This window comes from Muntiacus reevesi, chromosome 9 (genome assembly GCF_963930625.1).
Source record: "Muntiacus reevesi chromosome 9, mMunRee1.1, whole genome shotgun sequence".
Taxonomy (NCBI): domain Eukaryota; kingdom Metazoa; phylum Chordata; class Mammalia; order Artiodactyla; family Cervidae; genus Muntiacus; species Muntiacus reevesi.
In genome coordinates, this window is record NC_089257.1 from 71,887,152 (window position 1) to 71,897,187 (window position 10,036).

The following is a 10,036-nucleotide window of genomic DNA, read 5'->3' on the forward strand; positions in this document are numbered from 1 at the left end:
TTGGCTAGGTCTTATTATCACTATTATTGAGGAACCCAAGTCATCTAATTAAAGTCATACCTCTAAAAATAGAACTGGAACTTGACCTAAGGCCTAAGACCTAGACTGAGATGACAGAGAAGAATGAACATGGAAGGATGAAAATGCATGATGTGTTCAGAAAATTGCCTACAGGGCCTGCCATTTAATAGATGGTCAGCAAAATCCTTACAAAGGAACAGCATCTCTTTCCCTAAGAAAGGAAAGACATATGTATTTCAGGTTAGTAACAAATAAATCACTCAGTTTCAGTGAGAGAATGTATATAGCTTCAATCCTTGTTCATGAAAACCCACTGCAGGCTCTCTGCTGGTTCGCTCCCGGGCAGTGGAGCAGGCGCCTGCGGTGTGGCAGGTACACTGCAGCTACAGTATCCAAATCATCTACAGAGTTTAAACCATCTGCATCACACAGGGAGTCACAGAAAGAAAGAAGAAATGCAGAGAACTCACATCTCTTTGCTTTTCTGTGTTTTGGCCTTAGATGAACAGACATCACATCTGCTTATAGGTCCCTGGGCAGAACTAGTCACAAGGCCTACCCTAAATAACATTGTCTTCCTAGATGCTCAGGAAGAGGACAATGAAAAGATTTTGTGAATGCAAAACATGGTTTCTGGCACAGGAGGCAATGGTAATTTAGGATGTATGCAAATTTACTAACCTAATACATAATATATAAATTTATATTGTATTAGTTATAACATATAAGATGGAATAACAGATCTTATATTGTGTATTAGATATAAAGTACTATATATGGTATATGTAATAATGCATATATAATATGTATACTATTCATGTGTATATACATAATATAATAAATAATATATAACAAATAATGTATAAATTAATGCACAAATAAATGATGAGAGAGCAGGAATTTGAGAGGGTCCATGTCTTATGACTTCTGTCTTCTCTGTGCCTATTCAGAAAATATTTGTCATAATTTCATATAACAATTTAAGTTAACAACAGCAAATATCTATGATTTTGGAAGAGCTATTAATTGTATTAGGCAAGAAGACAGTCCAAGTTCATCTATCTCATTGGAACTGACTCAAGTGTGTTCCTTTTTATGGCTGAGTAATATTTCAATGTATACATATACCACAACTTCTTTATACAGAGTGAAGTGAGTCAGAAAAAGAACGATAAATACTGTATTCTTACACACATATATGGAATCTAGAAAAATGGTACTGAAGAATTTATATACAGGGCAACAGTGGAGAAATAGACATAGAGAATAGACTTAGGGACATGGGGAGAGGGGAGGAGAGGGTGAGATGTATGGAAAGAGTAACATGGAAACTTACATCACCATATGAAAAATAGATAACCAATGGGAATTTTTTGTATGACTCAGGAAACTCAAACAGCGGTGAGATGGGGAGGGAGATGGGAGAGAGTTTCAAAAAGGAGGCGATATATGTATACCTATGACTGATTCATGTTGAGATTTGACAGAAAATAGCAAAATTCTGTAAAGAAATTATCCTTCAATAAAAAATTAATTAATTAAAAAAGAAGAAGAAGGCAGTCCAAGGATATACCGCATTAATTGTAGAAGACATCAGGGTAAAATCAATTTCCACTTTAATGAGGCGTTTTTCCAATCTTCACTCAACAGAGAGAAGAGAGGGATTTCAAGAGTGTTGACCGGAGAGCAACTGAGGTGCCCAGCTGAAGACACCAGTCAGAAGTAGGAAAAGAGAAAGCAGGTGCAAATATGGACAAGGAGGAAACAGGAGTGTCAAGGCAATTATAGGCATTGAAATAAAGGGGAAAAAACAAAAACCAGGCAGTGTGAATATATGTATGAAACAGGGTGCTCAAAGCCAGTCACTGGGACAACCCTGAGGGATGGGGTGGGGAGGGAGGTGGGAGTGGGGTTCAGGATGGGGGACACATGTGCACCTGTGGCTGATTCAGGTCAGTGTATGGTGAAAACCACTACAATATTGTAAAGTAATTAGCCTCCAGTTAAAATAAATAAAATAAATAAAATAAAATAAAATAAAATTTTAAAAAACCAACTCAGGGGGGTAATGGTTACAAAATAAGGAAACAGAGTCTGGACTCTCAAAAGGCAGGACATTTGAGGTGATAATGAGGTCCAAAGTAGAACCATAATCATGGTATGTAGACAGTAAGTATAAACATTTGCAAGAAAAAGAAAAAAAAAGTCTGAAAATCAGTGTAGAGAACTCAAAAAATTCTTAACCACTCTAGTTCTGATTGCAAGATACGAGATATAGATGAAGACAAATTTCTTGAGTTTAGAGAGCCACAAAGCAGATGCTATCCCTGCAGAGGTCCAAAGACTGGTCAAATCAAAGGATTTTCAGAAAGTATTACTTAAAAACTGTGGTGGGAAGGCTCCCCACCAGGACAAACTAAGCTATTGAGAACACTATATGACAGATGACCCAGTGCAGGGAGTGATCCATTTGACAATGACCCAACAAGGATAGAGAGACAAGTTATAGGTGCCATTAACTCAGGTGTTCAGGGTTTTTAAACTCAAGCAACATGAGGCCCCCGATTTTATTAAGATTTCCATCTGCTCAGGGCTCATCCTCAAGACTTATGTTTTTGGAATCTGGGACTAAACAGGTACCTTCTATCTTAGCCCCTAATAGACAAGTAGTAGCAGAAATTGCCTCTCAAAGCCTCAGATGCTACATCCAAGGAGGCGACTAGTGGGGGTGGGGGGTATGACAGTTACTGGTAATGAGGTGACAGTGCAGAAGACTTAGGCTGTACCACATCAGTGGTAGGGGAGACCAAGGGAGAATTTCGAACGGATAGCCTAGAACAAATAGAAATCAAAACCCAAATACCGCAGAAGAATCCAAGTGGGCTCTTTCTTGTGATAACAAGTTCTGTGGGCAGCTGATATTACATTAATGAAAGAACAAAGGTTAGCAGGTTCTTTGGTCTCGGCGGCAGAAGCAAGGTGACGAAGGGAACGTCATCGTTTGGAAAGCGTCGGAATAAGACGCACACCCTGTGCCGCCGCTGTGGCTCTAAGGCCTGCCACCTTCAGAAGTCGTCGACCTGTGGCAAGTGTGGCTACCCTATCAAGCGAAAGAGAAAGTATAATTTTAAAGCTAAAAGACGAAATATCACCGGGACTGGTCGAATGAGGCACCTAAAAATTGTATACCGCAGACTCAGGCATGGATTTCGTGAAGGAACAACACCTAAACCCAAGCGAACGGCTGTTGCAGCATCCAGTTCATCCTAAGGATTTCAACAATTAGTCGCGCAATAAATGTTCTGGCTTAAAAAAACAAAAAAACAAAAAAAACGGTTAGCAGGTTTCCTACCCTTGCGGGTTCCTGGCTGGGCTGAGTCATGCCCACAGACTGCCACTTGCAGGCCCCAAGCATTAGAAACAGGAACAGGAAGGAGAATGGGAGAAAGGAAAATCGGAGTGGAACTGAGATGGGGGTGGGGAGGAAGAATAATAGCCAAAAATAAAATAAAGGTGAGAGCAAAAAAAATTATTATAAACTTCCTTTAGTGGCTGGAGCCCGCTGGAACTGTAACTACATATGAACACTCTACAGCCTCGCCAGCTCCAAAGTATTGCACTGATGGAGTAAACCTGATAAGGAAAGCATTTCTAGAAGAACAAGATTGGGGGAAAGAGGCAGAAGGCTTTACAAAGGAAAATAAGGGAGGCCCACTCACAGACTGCTGGTGCTGTGAAATAGTGTTCATTGCACAAAGCACTGTCAGTTTAGGATCCATAGAAGCAGAGCCTGAGACAGCAATTCTGGTGTAGGTGATTTACTGGGTGCATGTTCCTCATGGAAAACCTGTGGAGAGGGGAGGGAAGTAGGGTAGCACGTGGGATGTGGCCTCAGGTAAAGTCTAGCTTAGGTCTGATTCACAGTGGGGGACGCTGGAGCATGAACTACACTGCAAATCATCTCCATGTCAAGGCAAGAGGACAAGCAAACCTTTGTAACCCCAGAGCAGTTATGCATTTGCAGTGGGTGCTCTTTCAGTGAGGGCATAGACTCCCTCCCACCCCTCTTCCCGAGGAGGATCCTGAGATATCTCTGGCAAAGGGCTTCTGTAACTCTGGCAGTTGTGGTAGTTTTAAGGTTGGTCTTCCCCGGTGGCTCCGTGGTAAAGAAATCACTTGCAAATGCAAGACATTCAGGATTCACGGGTTCAGTCCCTGGGTTGGGAAGATCATCTGGAGAAGGATATGGCAACCCACTCCAGTATTCTTGTCTGGAAAATTCCATGGACAGAGGAGTTTGGTGAGCTACAGTCCACGGGGTCCCAAAGAATTGGACATGACTGAGCATGGATGCATGGATGGCTAAGCTATGGTCACAGTTATCCAGTTAAACATTGAGTGTTGCTGTGAAGGTATTTGTAGATGTGATTTAAGTCTATAATCAGTTTTAGTCTAAATAATAAAATTAGTCTAAATAATAAAACTTAGCTATCTGGGTGGGCCTGATGCAAGCAATTGAAAGGCTTTAAAATCAGAATTCAGTCTTCCCAGGTGAAGAAATCCTGTGGACAGAAGGCTCAACTTGAGACTCCAGCCTGCCTGTCCTGATGGCCACTTTTTGGATTTTGGACTTTCCTAGCCACCCCTCATTATCCTGCAAGCCAATTCTTTCAATAAATCTCTCTCTTTTTCTCTCTGTCAATCTATCTGTTTACCTGTCTCTCTCTCTGTCTCACATTATCTGTGTCCCATCAGTTCTGTTTCTGTGGTGAAACCCTGATAGATATGGCAGGCATTGTTGAAAGCAGCATGTGACCAGTGCACTTCATGGTAGAGGGAATCCTCTAACACTGCCAGCTCAAAGGGGCAAGTGCAGGCGGAAGCACAGCCATCCCAGCATTCACTAAGCCATGGGCCACCTTGGCCAGACGAATGTTTGCCAGGAGGAAAGAGCAATATTTTTGTCTCACAAAAGCACCTTCTGCTCACTTTTGAGCTGAGTGTTCAAAAATTAAAAAAAAAAAAAAAAAAGCCTTTCTGAAGACAATCAGCATAAACATATAAACATTTAAGCATTAGCTCAAAGCATTGATCATTTATCAGCAAATGACCTCACATTACACAGTAGGTGGAAAAAAAATGCCAATAACTTCCCAGTATTCTGAGTTTTCCTGGTGGCTCGGTTGATAGAATCTGCCTGCAATGCAGGAAACCTGGGTTCAATCCCTGGGTTGGAAAGATCCCCTAGAGAAGGGAATGGCAACCCACTCCATTATTTTGCCTGGAGAATTCCATGGACAGAGAAGCCTGATAGGTTACAGCCCACAGGGTCTCAAAGAGTTGGACACAGCTGAGCAACTAACACTCCCAGTATTGTCACAATCTTAGGACAAAGCAGTAATGCCTCCGGGCTTTTCTACATGTTTTAATGTATTTGAACAGACATGACAACAAATAATGAAAAACAGTGCTACTGCTTCTGTTTTTGTTTTAAAGCTAAGGATCTAGCTTCGGTAGTTGAAGTTGAAAAGTTCAATGTGTTATCTGGGGAAGAAAGTGTTTTCTGGTGACATCACTGTTAAACCAGAAAACACTGTTGGATATGGTGTGGTGTGAATGCAGTACAGAGCTGATTCAATAATGCATCCCTGACCTCTGAACTGCCATCATGCTAAGCAACATCACAGCACAGCTAAGTTAAGGGGCACAGACACAAACTAAAGAGAATGAATAAAAGACGTGAAGGAAAAGAGAGATATGGGAAGAAAAAGAAAGGATAAAATAAGGGAAAGTCTTCATATTGCATGTTAAGGTAAGGCAAAATGAGAGGAATTTTATATCTTCACTTTTATTTCTTTGATTCTAATTGATGAGAAAATATCTTTAAAAGTTGGAACTTTATTGAAAGGAAGTAGAAAATCATGGTAAATTTCAATGTCAAGGGATGGAGAAAAACAGTATTGAAGGAAGAAAGGGTAGAAAAGTAGAAATAGAATGAAAAACAGAAATCTAGGAAAATTCAAACTTTCAAGTGCAAATTTTTAATTTTTAACCAAAGGAATTTTGAAGCTCAACTGTTCACATACCATTTGTCAAGTTTACATGGAAAATAAGTGATAGTGTTACCTCTCAATGAGAACAAGAAGTGAATCTATTGACCAAGGACACACAAACTTGGCTCACCACAGGTCACAGCCTTCTCTAAAATAGCTGCTTCACACAGAACCTTCTCCAGAATAGATCACATCCTGGGCCATAAATCTGGTCTTGGAAAATTCAGAAAAATTGAAATCATTCCAGTCATCTTTTCTGACCACAGTGCAGTAAGATTAGATCTCAATTACAGGAAAAAAATTGTTAAAACTTCAAACATATGGAGGCTAAATAACACGCTTCTGAATAACCAACAAATCTTAGAAGAAATCAAAAAAGAAATCAAAATATGTATAGAAATGAATGAAAATGAAAACACAACAACCCAAAACCTATGGGACACTGTAAAAGCAGTGCTAAGGGGAAGGTTCATAGCATTACAGGCTTACATCAAGAAACAAGAAAAAAGCCAAATAAATAACCTAACTCTACACCTAAAGCAATTAGAGAAGGAAGAAATGAAGAACCCCAGGGTTAGCAGAAGGAAAGAAATCTTAAAAATTAGGGCAGAAATAAATGCAAAAAAAACTAAAGAGACCATAGCAAAAATCAACAAAGCTAAAAGCTGGTTTTTTGAAAAAATAAACAAAATTGACAAACCATTAGCAAGACTCATTAAGAAACAAAGAGAGAAGAACCAAATTAGCAAAATTAGAAATGAAAATGGAGAGATCACAACAGACAACACTGAAATACAAAGGATCATAAGAAACTACTACCAGCAGCTCTATGCCAATAAAATGGACAACTTGGATGAAAAGGACAAATTCTTAGAAAAGTATAACTTTCCAAAACTGAACCAGGAAGAAATAGAAGATCTTAACAGACCCATCACAAGCAAGGAAATCGAAAGTGTAATCAAAAATCTTCCAGCAAACAAAAGCCCAGGACCAGATGGCTTCACAGCTGAATTCTACCAAAAATTTAGAGAAGAGCTAACACCTATCTTACTCAAACTCTTCCAGAAAATTGCAGATGAAGGTAAATTTCCAAACTCATTCTATGAGGCCATCATCACCCTAATTCCAAAACCAGACAAAGATGCCACAAAAAAAGAAAACTATAGGCCAATATCACTGATGAACATAGATGCAAAAATCTTTAACAAAATTCTAGCAAACAGAATCCAACAACATATTAAAAAAAATCATACACCATGATTTATATGTGGGCTTTATACCAGGAATGCAAGGATTCTTTAATATCTGCAAATCAATCAACGTAATACACCACATTAACAAATTGGAAGATAAAAACCATATGATTATCTCAATAGATGCAGAGAAAGCCTTTGACAAAATTCAATACTCATTTATAATTAAAACTCTCCAGAAAGCAGGAATAGAAGGAACATACCTCAACATAATAAAAGCTATATATGACAAACCACAGGAAGCATCACCCTCAATGGTGAAAAATTGAAAACATTTCCTCTGAAGTCAGGAACAAGACAAGGATGCCCACTCTCACCACTGCTATTCAACATAGTGTTGGAAGTTTTGGCCACAGCAATCAGAGCAGAAAAAGAAGTAAAAGGAATCCAGATAGGAAAAGAAGAAGTGAAACTCTCACTGTTTGCAGATGACATGATCCTCTACATAGAAAACCCTAAAGACTCTTCCAGAAAATTACTAGAGCTAATCAATGAATATAGTAGGGTTGCAGGATATAAAATTAACACACAGAAATCCCTTGCATTCCTATAAACTAACAATAAAAAAGCAGAAAGAGAAATTAAGGAAACAATACCATTCACCATTGCAACAAAAAGAATAAAATACTTAGGAGTATATCTACCTAATGAAACAAAAGACCTATACATAGAAAACTATAAAACACTGATGAAAGAAATCAAAGAGGACACAAACAGATGGAGAAACATACCGTGTTCATGGATTGGAAGAATCAATATTGTCAAAATGGCTATTCTACCCAAAGCAATCTATAGATTCAATGCAATCCCTATCAACTACCAACGGAATTTTTCACAGAACTAGAACAAATAATTTCACAATTTGTATGGAAATACAGAAAACCTCGAATAGCCAAAGTAATCTTGAGAAAGAAGAATGGAACTGGAGGAATCAACCTGCCTGACTTCAGACTCTACTACAAAGCCACAGTCATCAAGACAGTATGGTACTGGCACAAAGACAGAAATCTAGATCAATGGAACAGAATAGAAAGCCCAGAGATAAATCCACGAACCTATGGACACCTTATCTTTGACAGAGGAGGCAAGGATATACAATGGAAAAAAGACAACCTCTTTAACAAGTGGTGCTGGGAAAACTGGTCAACCACTTGTAAAAGAATGAAACTAGAACACTTTCTAACACCATACACAAAAATAAACTCAAAATGGATTAAAGATCTAAATGTAAGACCAGAGACTATAAAACTCCTAGAGGAGAACATAGGCAAAACACTCTCCGACATAAATCTCAGTGGGGTCCTCTATGACCCACCTCCCAGAATATTGGAAAAAAAAGCAAAAATAAACAAATGGGACCTAATGAAACTTAAAAGCTTTTGCACAACAAAGGAAACTATAAGTAAGCTGAAAAGACAGCCCTCAGATTGGGAGAAAATAATAGCAAATGAAGCAACAGACAAAGGATTAATCTCAAAAATATACAAGCAACTCCTGCAGCTCAATCCCAGAAAAATAAATGACCCAATCAAAAAATGGCCCAAAGAACCAAACAGACATTTCTCCAAAGAAGACCTACAGATGGCTAAAAAACACATGAAAAGATGCTCAACATCAGTCATTATCAGAGAAATGCAAATCAAAACCACAATGAGGTACCATTACATGCCAGTCAGGATGGTTGCTATCCAAAAGTCTACAAGCAATAAATGCTGGAGAGGGTGTGGAGAAAAGGGAACCCTCTTACACTGTTGGTGGGAATGCAAATTAGTACAACCACTATGGAAAACAGTGTGGAGATTCCTTAAAACCTGGAAATAGAACTGCCATATGACCCAGCAATCCCACTCCTGGGCATACACACCGAGGAAACCAGATCTGAAAGAGACACGTGTGCCCCAATGTTCATCGCAGCACTGTTTATAATAGTCAGGACATGGAAGCAACCTAGATGCCCATCAGCAGAGGAATGGATGAGGAAGCTGTGGTACATATACACCATGGAATATTACTCAGCCATTAAAAAGAATTCATTTGAATCAGTTCTAATGAGATGGATGAAACTGGATCCCATTATACAGAGTGAAGTAAGCCAGAAAACTAAAGAACATTACAGTATACTAACACATACATACGGAATTTAGAAAGATGGTAACGATAACCCTATATGCAAAACAGAAAAAGAGACACAGAAGTACAGAACAGACTTTTGAACTCTGTGGGAGAAGGTGAGGGTGGGATGTTTCTAAAGAACAGCGTGTATTTTATCTCTGGTGAAACAGATCACCAGCCCAGGTGGGATGCATGAGTCAAGTGCTCATGCCTGGTGCACTGGGAAGACCCAGAGGAATCGGGTGGAGAGGGAGTGGGGAGGGGGGATTGGGATGGGGAATACGTGTAACTCTATGGCTGATTCATATCAATGTATGACAAAACCCACTGAAAAAAAATAACTAAATAAAATTAAAAAAATAAATTAAAATAGCTGCTTCAGTTGGCTATGAACATAACATAGCTTGTTGCTTTGCCTCATCTCGGAGAACTCCTTCTCTTTTAAAAAGCTGCACAATTTAACAAGCTAGCAACATGTTGAAGGCATCAATGTTGCCCTGCGAGTAATTGCAAAACACACAGAGCACAGCCCCTGTTCTCATTGAAGAGATATTGTTGCTCATTAGTCACTAAGTCGTGTCTGATTCTTTGTGACCC

At 39.2% G+C, this 10,036-nt stretch overlaps 1 pseudogene; it reads left to right on the forward strand.

Annotated features, from left to right (window-relative positions):
• The first annotated feature begins 298 nt into the window (after positions 1–298).
• On the forward strand, positions 299–3,291 carry LOC136175966 (large ribosomal subunit protein eL37 pseudogene; annotated as a pseudogene).
• Positions 3,292–10,036: the final 6,745 nt, after the last annotated feature.